Source organism: Hemitrygon akajei, chromosome 7 (genome assembly GCF_048418815.1).
Source record: "Hemitrygon akajei chromosome 7, sHemAka1.3, whole genome shotgun sequence".
NCBI lineage: Eukaryota > Metazoa > Chordata > Chondrichthyes > Myliobatiformes > Dasyatidae > Hemitrygon > Hemitrygon akajei.
In genome coordinates this window covers 35,544,226-35,561,052 of record NC_133130.1, presented here as the reverse complement: position 1 = coordinate 35,561,052, position 16,827 = coordinate 35,544,226, and the positions used below count along the sequence as shown (strand labels likewise).

Here is a 16,827-nt window from a genome sequence, read left to right as displayed (position 1 = left end):
GTGGGTTGATTATCTGTCTTGTTTGCTGTTTTGCATTGATTCTATGATGTTTCTTTATCTACTGTGAACGCTTGCAAAAAATGAATCTCAGGTTTTGTTGTGTATTTAATATTTCAGTAATATTCTAAATATATCATTCAATTAAGCATTCCTGGTCATTTAAATAATTCATCATGGGTTATTTGTAAAAGTATGTGAATTGCATACATCATGAAGGTACCATGTTATATGTGCGTGTAGTGTTCTCGCTCAGGTGTAAGAGAACTCTGAACTAAACACCGAGGTAAACCGTAGTCAATGAAAACAGGATTGCAGTAAGATTAACCGTTTACTGTTCACTCTTCCACATTAACGTATGGTGAAAAGGCGTTGCTTCACTATGTTTCTAGTGCGTAGAAAGAAAACTTTTCTTGCGCTGATCCTGCATATGTGAGCCCCCTCCTTCCCATTTCTCCAAACCGGTATTTTCCCACAAGACGCGGCGAAACCGGATGTGACGTCATCGCATGCTGTGATATATCACAGACAACGAATTTACTTTAAGCAATCTTAACTTTAACTAGAAAATGCTAACAAATGAATTACTAAAGCGAAAATATTATAAACTAAACAAATGCCATAAAGGCAACACACTCTCCGCTTGACCTTCGTAAGGTCACAATGAACATAATACAAAACTTCAGACTCTAAATCAGTCGTTAGGTAGAAGTAGAATGACTTCTGTAACTGGCCTTTGGTAAATTTTCACATCACCTTGGTCGGTAGTTTTCAACTCAACCTTCCTGACATGTCCATCCCTACTAGGGAATGTGGCAGTGATTCTGGCCATTGGCCAGCTGTTGCGGGCGATTTGCTTGTCCCTGAGCAGGACTAAATCTCCAACTTGAAGATTCCTGCAGGGTTCTGTCCACTTTTGTCTCTGTTGCAACAAAGGTAGATATTCCTGTCTCCAACGAGACCAGAACCAATTTGCCAGAGCCTGGACACGTCTCCATTGCTTTGTGTACAAATCCTTATCAGAGAAGTCCCCTGGTGGAGGGGGGGCTCCTGCCTCTGCATAAGGAGCATTGATGGCGAGAGTATGAAGGGGTTTTCCGGGTCAGAAGACATGGATAGGAGTGATCGTGCATTTATAATGGCTGTGACCTCTGCCATTAGTGTGCACAGTACCTCGTGGGTCAATCGGGTGCGTTGCTGCATCTCAGGTTTCCTTTTCAGGGTTTTTTGCAAGGACGTGAACCGCTTGACTGCCTGCTCTTTGTTGTTTGGCAAGCACTGGCGTGGTTCTCTGAAAGGTAGTGGGGCAACCCAATTATTTGTTTCATCTCTGAAGACCTTGGTGTCCATTATTTTTAAGAAAATGGTGTCTTGAGCTGATGGAGCAAGTTTATTATCATGCTCAGTTTGAGCGAAGACTGACTGACCCAGCGTCTCGTCAGTCACTTTACATTTGTCAAAGCCTTGTCGTGCTTCCTTAATACACATGACACTTGTGCGGGGTTGAAAAATTGAATGGCGGCCACTCTCTAGCACATTGGTCTTGAGTGTGTTAACTGTCGGTTTGTGTACATTGCCGAGACACACCTCTCCTATCACCACCCAGCCCAAATCCAGGCGTTGCGCAAAGGGGGCGTCGTGTGGTCCACTGACCTGCTGCCTAATCTTGTGCACCTGGAGAACATCTCTCCCTAACAGCAGGAGTATTTCTGCTTTTGGATCCAGCTCTGGGATGTGTTTGGCGATGTGGTGGAGATGCGGCTGGTGTAGCACCGCACTTGGCGTCGGGATCTCAGTGTGGTTATTCAAAATTTCATTGCACTCTAAGAGTGGAGGGAGACAGATGACGACTTTACCATCCAGGGACTCGAGCTGGAAGCCTTCTGCCTTCCTTCCATAAGTTTCCACGCTGCCTGCCAAGTTCTAAGGTAGTATGGGAACTGATTACTCTCAAAGTGGAACAAATTAAAGAACTCTGGACTGACTAGAGAGCGATTGCTCTGATCGTCCAGAATTACATAGGCTTTGATGTCCTTGTCTTTGGCTCCCTTAGGGTACATCTTAGTGAGGCAGATCTTTGAACAAGAACAGCTTGACTGAGCTTGACTGCAAACTTCTGTGCAGCTCGAGCTGACAACAGTTGTCCTGGAGTGAGCCTCTCCCTCCCCGCCGTCCTGTTGTGGGGGTGAAGGAGTTTTGTCGGTTTGCGGTAATGGGCCGGGATGCATGGCCCCATCGTGATTAGTGCTATTACATTCCGGGCACTTCACGGCGATCGTACACTCTCTAGCACAGTGAGATGTCGAGGAACAGCATTTAAAACATATTTTTTTCTCCTTGAGAAGGGCCATCCTCTCTTCAAGGGGAACGTTTTCCCTAAACGTTCTGCATTTTTTGAGGGGGTGGGGTTTGTTATGTAATGGACAGTTCTTGCTAGGGTCGTTGTTAGTTGTAAAGGCTTCAGTCTTAAGCACTGAGACAGGTTTATTAATGTTGAAATTATTCGAAGTGGATTTATCTGGCTTGGTGTAAATTGTACTGCTTCCTGGACCCATGAGGCTAGGGTCGTTTCGCTTCTTTGCCTCCTTGCACACAAACCTAGTGAAATACTCGAAGGGAGGAAATCGACCATTGTTCTCTTCCTTGTACTCTGAGGCAACAGACACCCACCTTTCCTGCAGCCCAAATGGAAGTTTGTCCACGATTTGTCTAATCCCGTATGGAGTATCTAGGTATAATAGACCAGTTGAGTAGCCATCTTCTTTGGCGCCTTGAATCTCCATGAGTAAATCTCCGAGCTCTCTTAACTTAGTGTGGTCCTTGGCTGACACCTTAGGAAAATTTTCCAGACGTCGGTATAATGCCGCTTCAATAATTTCGGGGGCCGCATAGCCCTCCGGAAGTCTCTCCCATGCTTTGCTTAAGGCTAGCTTGGGGTTGTTGATGTACACTGAACGTATGCGTCTCACCTGTTTGCATGATTCTTTTCCCAACCATTTCGTCATAAGATCCAACTCTTGGGTTGCTCTGAGCTGGACTCCGTCGATAGCGTTGGTGAATGTGAAGTACCATGCACGGTAATTTTCAGGTTTATCGTCAAACTGGTATAGTCCTGAAGTGACGAGATCCCGTCGTGCTAAATACTGTGCCATGGGTTCAACTGCAAGTGGCATGCGGGCTGTGGGAATATGTCGGCAGGTATATGACTGAGGGCGTACATCTGTTATGGAATTTGCTGTTCTGAATTCAGCCTTTGCCTCTCTTCTCGCCAAATCTGGTAAGTTTGGTGTCGAGAAGTATTTGTCATCAGCCCTTTCATTCTTGAATTCATCGCGGAGTTACAAGGGTAAATTGTCTTCCTCGGATGGATGTGATGCAATTGGGCCTCTCTGAGGCTCCTCATGAAATGGGGCGTTATTGTATAAGTATGGAGAGGAAGAATGAATCTTCAAGTCTATTTGAGATCGGACATAGTCGCTTGTGCGTTCCAATCTGATCTTTTCTGAAGTAGATTTTACGTCAACCAGATCATGCATTTCTTCAGCATTTTCTATTAACTCTGCTTCCACCCTGGCAGCTTCTGCTTCTCGGTGTAGTGTCAGCACTTCTAACTCTGACGCTATCCTTACCTTTTCCAACTGGCTTTCGGCTTCTCTGGCAGCCGCTTCCTTTTCTCTGGCAGCCGCTTCCATTTTCAATTTTGCTTCTTGTTCGGCGTAGAATGCTCGCACCTTGGCGGATTCTGCTTTAGCTCTTGCATGGGCAGCCTTACTTGTTGATGCCCTACTGCCCCTGTCGCTGGATGGCAACGACTTGATGCTGGATCGAGTTGTCATTGCAGCACTTGAAACACCTGATAATGCCGCCTTTTCACTATAGTGTTCTCGCTCAGGTGTAAGAGAACTCTGAACTAAACACCGAGGTAAACCGTAGTCAATGAAAACAGGATCGCAGTAAGATTAACCGTTTACTGTTCACTCTTCCACATTAACTTATGGTGAAAAGGCATTGCTTCACTATGTTTCTAGTGCGTAGAAAGAAAACTTTTCTTGCGCTGATCCTGCACATGTGAGCCCCCTCCTTCCCGTTTCTCCAAACCGGTATTTTCCCACAAGACGCGGCAAAACCGGATGTGACGTCATCGCATGCCGCGATATATCACAGACAACGAATTTACTTTAAACAATCTTAACTTTAACTAGAAAATGCTAACAAACGAATTACTAAAGCGAAAATATTATAAACTAAATAAATGCCATAAAGGCAACACAGTGCGCGCCTCGCTTAAAGTAGAACCAAATGAAGATTTGCTTCTCTCGGTTCTCTTGTTTTCCTTTCAATTAGTTTAAAATTTTGGAGTTACAACACGTAACACTAGAGAATGAGGAAGTTTTAAGCGAACCTGAGACCACTCCCTACCTGCTGAAGTGCAGTGAGACATTCAACTTTTGAAGAAGCAGAGCAGCAAACAGTTGATTTTTTTTAAAGCGCAGCACTGTCTCTTCAGAAGGGGAAGAGAGAAATTGTTGAATTTTCAAATAAAAGGCAGAAAATAAACTACTTCATAAACAGTGAGTATGAAGTGATAATAATCATAAATAAAAAATTTTAAAAAACAGAAATGACTTGCTACATCAGAAGGAAGGATTGATACATTTTATTACACAAAGGTAACTGGCTGCTGTATACTGAACAAATTCAGGAGTATTTAAAAGCAAGTGGAATAGCCAATGAGAAACAAGTGCCAGTTTTGTTGCGTGCATTGGGGATAAGGGCTACATTTTGCTAAGGAGCTTGACAAACAACCAAACAAGCCAAAGTGAGCTTTACTGAGATCATGAAAGTAATGCAGGAACATTTAGAACCAAAACCATTGCTGACTGCAGAGAATGCTTTAGTTTCCATAAGCCAAATCAAAAGGTAGGGGAGTCCATTTCAACATATGTGGCTGAATTGATGAAGTTATCTGAGCATTGTCAGTTCAATAATGGGCTTATCGATGCACTGACAGATCATTTGCTTTGTGAAATCTCACAAGAAGGCATTCAAAAATGGCTCCAAGCTAAAGCACAATTTGCATTTAAAGGAGCAATTGAAATAGCTGTATCAATGGAAATCACTGACAGTTGCAGTCGGGATTGAAAAGGAGCATGAACAATATCGTGGTGTATAAAGAGAAACCTGTCTGGTCGAATATCTTCTGTTACTGTGTGGCAAGGGCTCATATACATTAGCCCAATGCAGGATTAAAGGAGAAACTTGCAGAAAATCCGACAATCTAGGACACATACAATGAGCATGTTGGGCAGACAAAAATAAATGGACTGCACAGGGAAGAGAAAAGGATGAACAATCAAACTGCAGTTTCAAAAAGAACACAAATCTACGCACTGTTGATGAAAAGTCTGATAATGATGTGACTGACACAGGACTGGCTGGCCTTGAGATTTACAAGGAGAAAACTAATAATAGACTGGCAGTATAGCTCACACCAGAAGTGAATAGCAAATTAATTAAAATAGAGTTGGACACTGGCTCCACTGTTTGTCATTCCACAAAATGAATTTGAACGGCATTTCAGAAATACCGAAATGAAGCCTGCAAATATCCAAATAAGAACTTATACTGGAGAAAAGATTACATCTGTGGGAATGACATTTGTAACAGTGAAATACAACAACAAAAAAGCCAGTTGGATTTGTATGTGGTAAAAACTGGAGAACCAGCACTGAGGGCATTGGCTAGCTGATTCAACTACAACCTGAATAAAATCCACTGTTTGCATGGCATATCCTCTGTAACAGGCTCAACTGAAAGCAAATTGAGAAACTTGTTGATGATACCACACCTATCTCCATGCTGAACACCAACAGAGGACAAGTAAGTATTGGTGCTGACCACTGTGCCTCTGGTCGGAAAGCATATTGGGCCAAGGAAGGACCATTCTGCTCAGAAGTGGAAGTGACGAAAGCGGTAGTCCGACTATAACAGTTTTTGTACGCAACATATCTCAGAGTTTTTGTGATATGTTAATCAGGCAGTTACTTGTGAAATGTGGCTTGGTTTGAAGCCAGAAGAGACTTCAAGGAGCGTCAGGAAAGATGCAAGCATTCGGCTTCTGTGAATATAAAGAACCAGAATCTGCTCAGTATGCATGAAAGTTATTGAATGAACTTCAAGTGGGAGACTAAAAGCTGCTTGTAGAAGTAGATGCAAAAACCAAAGACCAAGGTTCAGCTGGATAAAAGGAAGGCCAAAAAGAAAGGAGTCAACAGAGATACCAAAACAGAGGTTTCATCAGATGGTGTTTAGATGAGGAAACCAAGAAGACAGATCAGATCGTAAAGGGAGCAATAGAAGAACTAAATGCACCTTCCAAGGATCAAGGTACACAAACTAGAATAAGAAAAAGAAAGGAGATGAAAGGTGTCCAGAGCTGTCAGAACCACTTCCTGCAGTCTTAGAGTCAACTCCTACAGTCACCATGGAGGAGGCCCCAGAACCCGATATTGTTTTTAGTCATAGATCTCACCTACCAAGCAGCCAGTAAGAACGCCCCCACAACAATTAAATCTTTCAGCCTGAATAGGACATTTTAAAAATTACCTTGCTGTGGATTTCTGTACATAGTAGATGTATTATATCACATATTGTGTGCATAGTTGAGATGCATTCTATATTGAGGTGGAGTTTAAAGCTAAGCAGGCAAGAGTGTTGTGTATTTAATTGTAACCCTCAGGTTTGGCTAGCAGCTTAATCTAGGGAAAATGGCCTCCGGCCCGGCCAAACTTGAGAAATCTCGTTTGGGTGGATGCTGCATGATGTGTTGCCTGGTTACAAATCAGTACCGTGAAATAACAAACAGTACACAATATGCAATTGAACGATTGAGATTGATAATTCTTAATTTGACGATATTGTTCATAAAGAAACTAAAAAGGAAAAGGGCCCATTCTCATGAAATAGTCTAATGCGCAAAGTTGGAGTTCACGGTTCCGTCCATTAGTTCCCCGTCAACCTCTTCCGAGCGTTGCTGACCCTCGGACCCTCGATCCAAGTCCACTCCACCCGGCAGTCTACCAACTCTCTCCATTCGTGTCTTCTCTCTTCATCTCTCACTGATAAAAGACCATAAATCCCTTCTCTCAGACCCACAAGAAAGAAACAACATGGCTCTCATTGGATGGCGCACACTCTAAAGCCCCCGTTATCTCCAGTCATGACCCAAACATTGCTGCTACAGAGAAACCATTACATTAGCAGTGAAACATTACAGTGTGTTACATAATATTTCAGTAATATTGGAATCATCGTGTAAGTATATTGTTTGATTAAGCATTCTTGTTCACTTCAATAATTCATTGTAAGTTATATCATGAATTGTTAACATCATGATGCTATCACACCAGATGTGCGCGCCTCACTGAAAGTAAAGATTTGCATGTTTTGGAGATACAAAATGTAATGGGTTTGTATATAGTGAAACAGATGTACTTTGATAATGTACTTTGAACTTTTACTAGTACTTAATTTTTAAGATGAGCTGACAAAACATTAGACATTTAGACATTACTCATTTCTTTTTTTTAACTTATTTTTTACATTATTAAACAAACACATAGCTACAAACAAGCATCAGCGATCGGTCCACAATTCACCGTACCTATATTAACAATACCAGGGGTGGAAGAGAGTAGGAGCAAGAGAAAGAAGAAATAAAAGGCACATACCTACAATTGCATACATACACAAACATACATATGGTCTACATACTTTACATCAACCCTCAATATAGATTTACGTCCATTTTAAATAAAATCACAGTCCTCAGTCAATCAACTCAGCCCCACATTTTGCCAGGCCCCTATATGGGCCTTTCACTGTGCCAGGTATGGTATAACAGAGTTCCAACTTTCCAAGTTGGAGTCCATTTTCAGTTGTAAACTTGCAGTGATATTTTCCATACAGTTCACTTCTTTCACTCTCTGAATCCATTTTTCCAAATTGGGTGGGTGAGATTTAAGCCAGTTAACAGTTATCATTTTATGAGCAATCAGAATCAAAACTCTTAACATATATAGTTTATTCTTCTCTATTGCAGATTGTGGGAGGTTGCCTAAAATTAAATGACTAGGTTCAAAGGGTATGCTTATGTCTAAGATTCTTCTTATTTCCTCAGTGACCTTGTACCAAAACTCCCTTAATTTGGTGGGCGCAAAGAGGCCTGGATCTTGTGAACCAAATGTTTGATGGTGAGGTGATTAAATTTTTCTCCCAACTCCAAACTGAATTTGACCTTGTATCAAATGACTTCTATGGATTCCTCCAAATTAGACATTACCTTACATCACACAAAAAATGGTACAGTCTTAAAATACGGCCAAATAACTTGGAAAAATTTTGGATAGAGATCATCATGGGTAGGATGCAAACCCAGGAAATTGTATCTTGTATATATATAAAAAGATACACCTGGATACAATGGATAACACATTAGATGTTAAACATAATTGGGAATTGGAGGCAAATACCATAATAGAAGAGGAGGAGTGGGGGAGGTCTTGGGAATCATGGCATAAATGTTTGAATAGTCCCAATTGGAGGGAATTTGCTTGGAAAATAAGGATGAGATACTTTAAAACCCCATTAGTAATATCATTATACGCAGAAAAAAACAGCAGACTTTGCTGGAGAGGATGTGGCCTAGTGGGAGATTTTGCACATATATTCTGGGACTATACTCTGTAGGGAATGGAACCATAAGATGCCTGAAACTATTAACACAGAGCTATCACTTCCATTGGAACAGTTTATATCCCTCACCCAGTCTTTTCACTGAAGTGGAATTGGATGGGAGTTACTTTCTATGGTCATCATTTCTCATTCAGCATTTCTTCCTTAAAAAACAAGAAGGGTCTCGGCCTGAAACATTGACTGATTATTCATTTCCATAGATGCTGTCTGACCTGCTTAGTTCTCCAGCATTTTGTTTGCGCCACTTCTTCCAAAAGTGACTTTATGAAGGCCCACAGTATTCTTGTAACTCTTAAGAATTTGCCTTTATTTGTAAATTAATTTTTGACTTTTAGATTTGCTTGGTGGTGCCCTCTCATTGCAATTCCATGCAATTACTACAGCCAAGCAGGCAAAGATCTGAAGGAATTCACCCCCAGTGCCTGATAGTGAAGTGAGGTTAACCTTTTTTATTATGAGGTAAGATTGCTCTCCTCTGTTTTACAAACACCAGGAAAGGTAGTTACATTGCTCCTGCACATGCCCAACCTATCCTACAGAAAGACTAAAGTGAAAAACTTTATTTTCTATAAATGAAAGTATGTTGTGTGAATTTTGTGAGCCAAAATATTAAATGCTAAACCTGTGCACCATCTCAGCGATGTGAGTAAAATGAGTAGAAGGCCTCGCACCGAGGTCTTATTTAGTCTGGTGCTGTTATGATCCAGAGTTTGTTCAGAAGTCAAGAACAAGGTATAAAACTGCATGATTACAGCTGTTCTATTAGGAGCAATGAGAACAAAGAAAAGTGCAAAAAGTCATTGTTGCCTTATGTTAAAAACTAGCTCGTACTCAGATAAAGGACATTCCACTGATATGAAGCAACATATGAAATAGTCAGATTCAGTGGCATGACACAGGCTGTAGAGAAGTTTCTAGGAAAATGCAGAACTAGCTACACTACAGTTGCTGAAAATTCACCGATTAATCACACATAAATAAATGATTATATAAAAATACAAGCAAGGATAGGAAAGTTAATTTACAAGAAAAAATAACAATTTTAGACTCTAACTCAACAGTGTCCAAACCAACCTTCAGCTATGGGTAGTCTCCAACTTAAAAACCTGAAAAGGAATGACAGAATGAGTCTGGTAAATATGTAAATACCTGTGTAAATAATGTGCAGGATTATTTGATCATTTGGCAGCCTAACTGCCTGAAGCTGTGCAGATAATCAACTAGTACTTGTCCAAAAGCAAGGAATGACGTTCAATCTTACTTTGAATATATTTTGAATACGTGCTTTGAATATGTTTTATATTACACCAAAGCAAAGAATGAGTGTAGATCAATTTATGATTCAAACCTAACCTCTGATAATTAGGTGCTAGGAGAATTGTCATTCTGCATGAGGTTGGCTCAAATGCAATACACAAATTATGTGGGGAATTTGTAGCTTGAATATTTCCGAAGGAATCCTGCTCATCTAAACTGTGAATTCTTATTAATATTGACATTCATTCTGATGTGGATATCTGTGGCTATGGTTGTAAAGCAGAAGATTCACGTGCACCCAACTGCTTCCTAATCCTCATTGGAGAAAGTTTTCCTTATTGGAATACATATTCATAAATAATGCATTTTTCAAATACTTTGCAGTAAAATATTTTCAAAGTATGTTGGATTTCAAAGAGGCAATAATAAGGTAGGCATAATTCATAGGAACAACTCCCATTTAATTACAGCTTTGAAACTTTATATTTGGCATATTTCCTTAGATGTTTATATAATGAAGATCAACAAGTTGCATTTACACTGCCTCGATGCACTGAACGGGTTTGGTGGGTTTGAGTTGATGGAACAGGACAGATGGAATGCCAGAGGGAGGGAATGAAGACATGGATGAGGATTGCAGGAGCAGAAGAGTTGAGCCAGGTCAGAACTGGCTCATATTACAGAGGTGGGAATAAACAGTTTTACTGGGGATGTGGATGATGCAAACACTGGCATTATGAGTAGTCTAGCTCAGCATCAGCATTTTACTGGGAAGAGGGGATTGGTGATGAGGGATTAGAAGCTGTAGTATAGAATAGAGTTGAAGGGGCAGGTCTCCCACTAGTGTGAGATTGCTGGCCACTTACTTCTGGGCCATGAGCGCTTCCAGATTGCTTCCGGAGGCATAGTCTCCCATTTAGAGCTGGTGAGGCCCCACCACAGGTTCTCAGGTTCATCACTGTCAAAGTTATGAAGAATTGCTAGTCGTCAAAATCACTTAGACATGTCAAAATAATAAAAATAATGTTAAAAACTCAAAACAGGAATTTTTGAAATTAAAAATACTAAACAAAAACACACATATTTGACATAGAACATAGATTGCATGATTGCAAAGTGGTTAGAGTTTAATTGCTGCTGCTGTCTGTAAGGACTTTGTGCATTCTCCCTGTGACTGTGTGAGTTTCCTCCAGTTGCAACAGTTTCCTCCCGCATTCCATATATGTACAGGTTATAAAGTTAATTAATCACATGGGTGTAATTGGGTGTTGCGAGCTTGTTGGGCCAGGAGGGTCTGTTACCCTGCTGCATCTCTGGCTAAAAATGAAATAAACATGGTATATAGACCAGTACCAACTCTTCAGCCCATGATACTACTCCAAACTTTTAACCCACTGCAAGATCAATCTCACCCTTCCCTTCCACTTAGCGCTTCTTTTTTTATTTCATTCATGCTGTGTATTTAATATTTCAGTAATCAGTGGCAATAATATGTTTTTAAAATGAACCCAAAGAAAAGCAGTGCAACATTTGTTTGTTGGAAGGGAAGACATGATCGAGTTGAACAAAAAGGCAGGAAATGGAAGAATTTATGGGTTTATGAACTGTAAGTACTGGGTGATAATAATCATTAAATAGCACAGAAATGACTGGATATATCAGAAAGATTGACGCATTTGATTACACAACAGATAACTGGATTTTATATACTGAATGGATGGTTATTTTAAAGCAAATAGAATAGCCAAAAAGAAACAAATGCCAATTTTGCTGAGTGCATCGAGTTTAAAGACATACAGTTTGCTTCAAAGTTTGACTGCTCCAACCAAACCAGCAGAAATGAGGTTTGCTGATGTTGTGAAAGTAATGTACGAGCATCTAGAACCAAAGCTATTGTTGACTGCAGAATGCTTTAGGTTTCATAAACGGAATCAAAAGGAAGAGGAATCCATTTCAGCACATGTGGTTGAATTGAAGAAGTTGTCTGAGATTTGTCAGTTCAGTCATGGGCTTAATGATTCGTTTTTTATTTTGGGAAATATTACAAGAAAACTTTCAAAAACAGCTTCTAACTGAAGCACAACTTACATTTAAAAGCGCAGTTGAAATAGCTGTTTCAATAGAAACTGCAGACAGGCACAATTGAGTTATAGTCAGGCATGAAAATGAGCGTGAATAAAATTACAGCGTCCAGACAGAGGTCTGCTTGGCTGGACAAATTGTACTACAGTTGTGACAGGGGCTCACATACACTGGACAAATGCAAATTTAAAGGTGAAGCTTGCAGAAAATGTGACAAAGTAGCACACGTCCGAAGAGCATGTCAGACAAACAAAATAAATGGACTGTGCAGGGAAGAGAAAAGCTAAAAGTCAAGTTGAAATTACAAAAAGAGCTGTAATCTAATTGCTGTTGATGAAAAGTCAGATAATATAACCATATTACCATATTACAATTACAGACGGAAACAGGCCATCTCAGCCCTTCTAGTCCGTGCCGAACGCTTACTATCACCTAGTCCCACCAACCTGCACTCAGCCCATAACCCTCCATTCCTTTCCTGTCCATAATGAAAGTGACATAGGACTGTCTAGCCTTGAGATTTGCAATGTGTAAGCTAACAATATACAAGCAATATAACTTACACCAAATATGAACGGCAAATTAATTAAAATGGAATTGGACACTGGCTCAGCTGTTTCAGTCATTTCACAAAATGAGTTTGAATGGAATTTCAAAAATACAGAACTGAAGCCTGCAGATATTCAACTAAAAATTTATACCGCAGAAAAGGTCATTCCTTTGGGAATGACATTTATAACAGTGAAATACAACAATCAACAAGCCACATTGGACTTGTATGTGGTAAAAGCAGGAGGACCAGCATTGAAAGGACTTGATTGGCTAAAACAACTACAACTTAATTGGAGATCTAGCCATCATTTGCATGCCGCATCTGCAAGACCGTCAACTGAAACCAAATTAAGAAAGGTACTGGATAGTGCCACAGTTGTCTCCATATTGCCCAACTGAGGGCAAACAGGAATTGGTGCCTCTGGTTGGAAAGCATATTTGACCAAGGAAGGACCATCCTACTCAGAGAAATCATGAAAGTGACAAAAGCAATGGTCCAACTATGACAGCCTTTGAGGGTAACATACCTGAGAAAGCTTCTGATATTTTAATCAGCTAGTTACACTTGCAAAATGGGGCTTGGTTTTAAGCTGGAAGTGAGTTCAAAGAGTTTCAGAATAGTTGCAAGTTTTGGAATTCTGTGAATAATGCATTAAGGTTATTCAAGTGGGAGACTAAAAGCTGCTTGTAGAAGTATGCAAGACCAAAGCCCAGCTGGGTTAACTGGAAGACCGAAGAGAAAGGGGTCAGTGGAAATATGAAAACAGGATTTGTCAGATGATGTTGTGGATGAGGAAACCAAGAGGAGAGATCAGAACATAAAAGGAGAAATCAAAAGGATTAACAAGGACTAAATACACTTTCCCAAGATCAAGATGCACAGCCTATAAAGAAGAAAAAGGAAGCGGAAGTGGAGGATCGAAGTAGATCCAGGAAAGATATTATCCCACAAAAGTAAGAAAACCTCCATTATGTTTTGTAACTTCTAAATATTAAGGTAAGTGTGAGATAAAGACAAAGCTGGGGGTGTGAGTCTAACTTCATGTTTTACTTTAAGCGAAGTGTACACATATCATGTGGTAGTGTCTCGACATATGCAATTCACTTATTTTTTACACATAACTCATAATGAATTATTTAAACAAAGAATGCTTAATCAACAACGTATTTACAATATTGCTGAAATACTATGAAATATTAAATACAATCTTCCCTGCTTAGCAATAAACTCCAATGCAATATAGAATGCATCTCAACTATATGCACAGTATACTTTATAATATAACTACTATAGACAGACATCCACAGCATTGTAAATTATAAATTTTCCCATTCAGGCAGAAAAATATAATTGCTGTAGAGGATTTCTAACTCTTGTCTGTTAATGGCTTTCTCGACAAGGGGTCCACTCTGCTTCCAGGTGAGACTTGTGGCTGTGAAACAGTGTCAGGTTCTGTTCTGCAGACATGAACAACAGAGGATTGCCCGTTAGTGTGGTCAGACCGAGGGAAAGCCTGGCTGAGAAGTTATCCTGATCTGCTTGGGAAATAGTAAGAGAATCGAGAAAGCAGGGGACAGGAGGAGGGCGAGAGAAGGATATTAGGAAGAGACTGTGAGTTCTCCGATGACAGCCCTCACCTCCTCCAGAAGAACCATAAGGTTTGGCTAACTTTAAAAGTGCTGATAAACTAAACAGAAGCAAAGATAGACGGTGATATACCTATCTCGAGAAATACGTATTATAATGTGGATTTTATATTACTAAATTTTTTCTTATTTCTTCATTCACTCCTTTTTTCCCCACCTAAATGAGAATACATACATGGGAGGAATACACAGGGAAATCATTTCTGTGTAATGGACATAAATTTTTTAACTTACTTTTATAGGTACTACAGCAGGGGCCCTCAACTCACAGGTAGGAGGGGCTATCCCCCACGGCTAGACATTTCTTCTAGCTCAACCCAGGGTCATCTAGAGACCCCAGCCTTGGAATCACACCTTTGTTACCTTTTTTTTCATTTTCGTTTCTCGGCTCTTATTTGTTCAGGGAATAGATCGATTAAGTTATATTCTACAAATTTCAATGATATGCTAACAGATAAATACACATGGCTAAGGACAAAGTAAAATTCATTTCTTTTCATGTCAATGGGCTGTTGAATCCAATCAAACGCTGTAAAGTTCTAATAAAAATGAAAGAAGAACAAGCCCATGTAGTATATTTACAGGAAACTCATTTAAGTGATAATGAGCATGGAAAATTAAAGAGAATGGGCTTCACTAATTGGCCAGGCAGCATCTATAGGGAGAAGCACTGTCGACGTTTCGGGCCGAGACCCTTCGTCAGGACTAACTGAAAGGAAAGATAGTAAGAGATTTGAAAGTAGGAGGGGGAGGGGAAAATGTGAAATGATAGGAGAAGACCAGAGGGGGTGGGGTGGAGCTGAGAGCCGGAAAGGTGATTGGCAAAAGGGATACAGAGCTGGAGAAGGCAAAGGATCATGGGATGGGAGGCCTAGGGAGAAAGAAAGGGGGAGGGGAGCACCAGAGGGAGATGGAGAACAGGCAGAGTGATGGGCAGAAAGAGAGAAAAAAAAGGGAGGGAGGAGAAAAACTAAATATATCAGGGATGGAGTAAGGAGTGGAGGAGGGGCATTAACAGAATTTAGAGAAGTCAATGTTCATGCCATCAGGTTGGATTCTACCCAGCTGGTATATAAGGTGTTGTTCCTCCAACCTGAGTGTGGCTTCATCTTGACAGTAGAGGCGGCCATGGATAGATATATCAGAATGGGAATGGGACGTGGAATTAAAATGTGTGGCCACAGCGAGATCCTGCTTTCTCTGGCGGACAGAGCGTAGGTGTTCAGTGAAACGGTCTCCCAGTCTGGTTCTCCCTATAGCTGCTGCCTGGCCTGCTGCGTTCCACCAGCATTTTTTGTGTGTGTTGCTTGAATTTCCAGCATCTGCAGATTTCCTCGTGTGGGCTTCACTAATTTGTTTTTCTCCTCATATAGATCAGGACATAGAAGAGGAGTTGCTATTCTCATCTCAAGCAAGCTAAATTTTGAAAAAGTATTCGAAATGGGAGATAAGGAGGGCAGATATATTCTGGTAAGGGGGAATATAGATGGAAATCCAGTTACTTTATTAAATATATATGCACCTCCAGGAAGTGATATTAGTTTCTTCCAGAAAATTAATAATATTATGGTAATGGAAACAGAAGGTCTCTTGATATGTGGGGAGACTTAAATTTACAATTACAGCCAAAGTTAGACTCTTCCAATAGAAAAACTTATGAAACAAATTCCTTACATAAGAAAATTAATACACTTTTTGAGGATGTAGGTCTAATTGATATATGGAAGGTCCTTTTCCCCAACAGAAGGGATTACACTTATTATTCTGCCCCCCATTCTGTATATACAAGAATAGACTATTTCATAACATTTGGAAAAGATAAAGAAAAAATAATCACCTGTGGAATTGGGACAATAGATGTAAGTGACCATGCACCTATATATTTATCTGTTGATTTTGACCTATGTATGTGGAAGCTAAATTCAAGTTTACTCAGTGATCCCTATTTTAAGGAACAAATTAAAAAAGAAATTGGTCTTTATTTAGAATTCAAAGATAATGAAGAGGTTTCACCTCCCGTTCTATGGGATACTCTGAAGGCTGTCTTAAGAGGGGAAATTATAGTGATATCTTCAAATCAGAAAAAAATAAGGAATAAAACATTAGAGGAATTACAAAATAAGCTGAAGGAACTAGAAAAAAATACAAATTGAGTTTGGCACAGGATATACTAGAGGAAATTTTAAAAAATTGGGAATGAAATTAATAGTTTGGCTACACAGGAAATTAGAAAAAATGTAATGTTTCTGAAACAGAGACACTATGAAAGTGGATCTAAATCTATGAAAATACTAGCGTGGAAACTGAAAAAAAAGATAGCAGAAAATACAATTCATAGAATTAGGGATCCAAGAACAAAAGTGATAAAAAAAATAAGCTAAGTGAAATTCAAGAAGCATTTGAAATGTTTTACAAAACTCTATATTCCAAAGTTCCAGGGGGAAGCATAACCCAGACTGACACCTTCCTGAATTCTTTAGAGTTACCCACTTTAAGCAAAGAACAAAATAGAATGATGACTGCTGACATAACTGAAGC

General features: G+C 40.0%; 1 long non-coding RNA gene across 1 annotated transcript in view; it reads left to right on the top strand.

Annotated features, from left to right (window-relative positions):
- Positions 1 to 16,070, top strand: part of LOC140729979 (uncharacterized) — a 252,119-nt gene extending 236,049 nt beyond the window's left edge. Inside the window, exon 3 of the long non-coding RNA XR_012099452.1 lies at positions 15,663 to 16,070. This is a non-coding gene — a long non-coding RNA (uncharacterized lncRNA). The remainder of the gene's footprint in view (positions 1 to 15,662) is intronic.
- Positions 16,071 to 16,827: the final 757 nt, after the last annotated feature.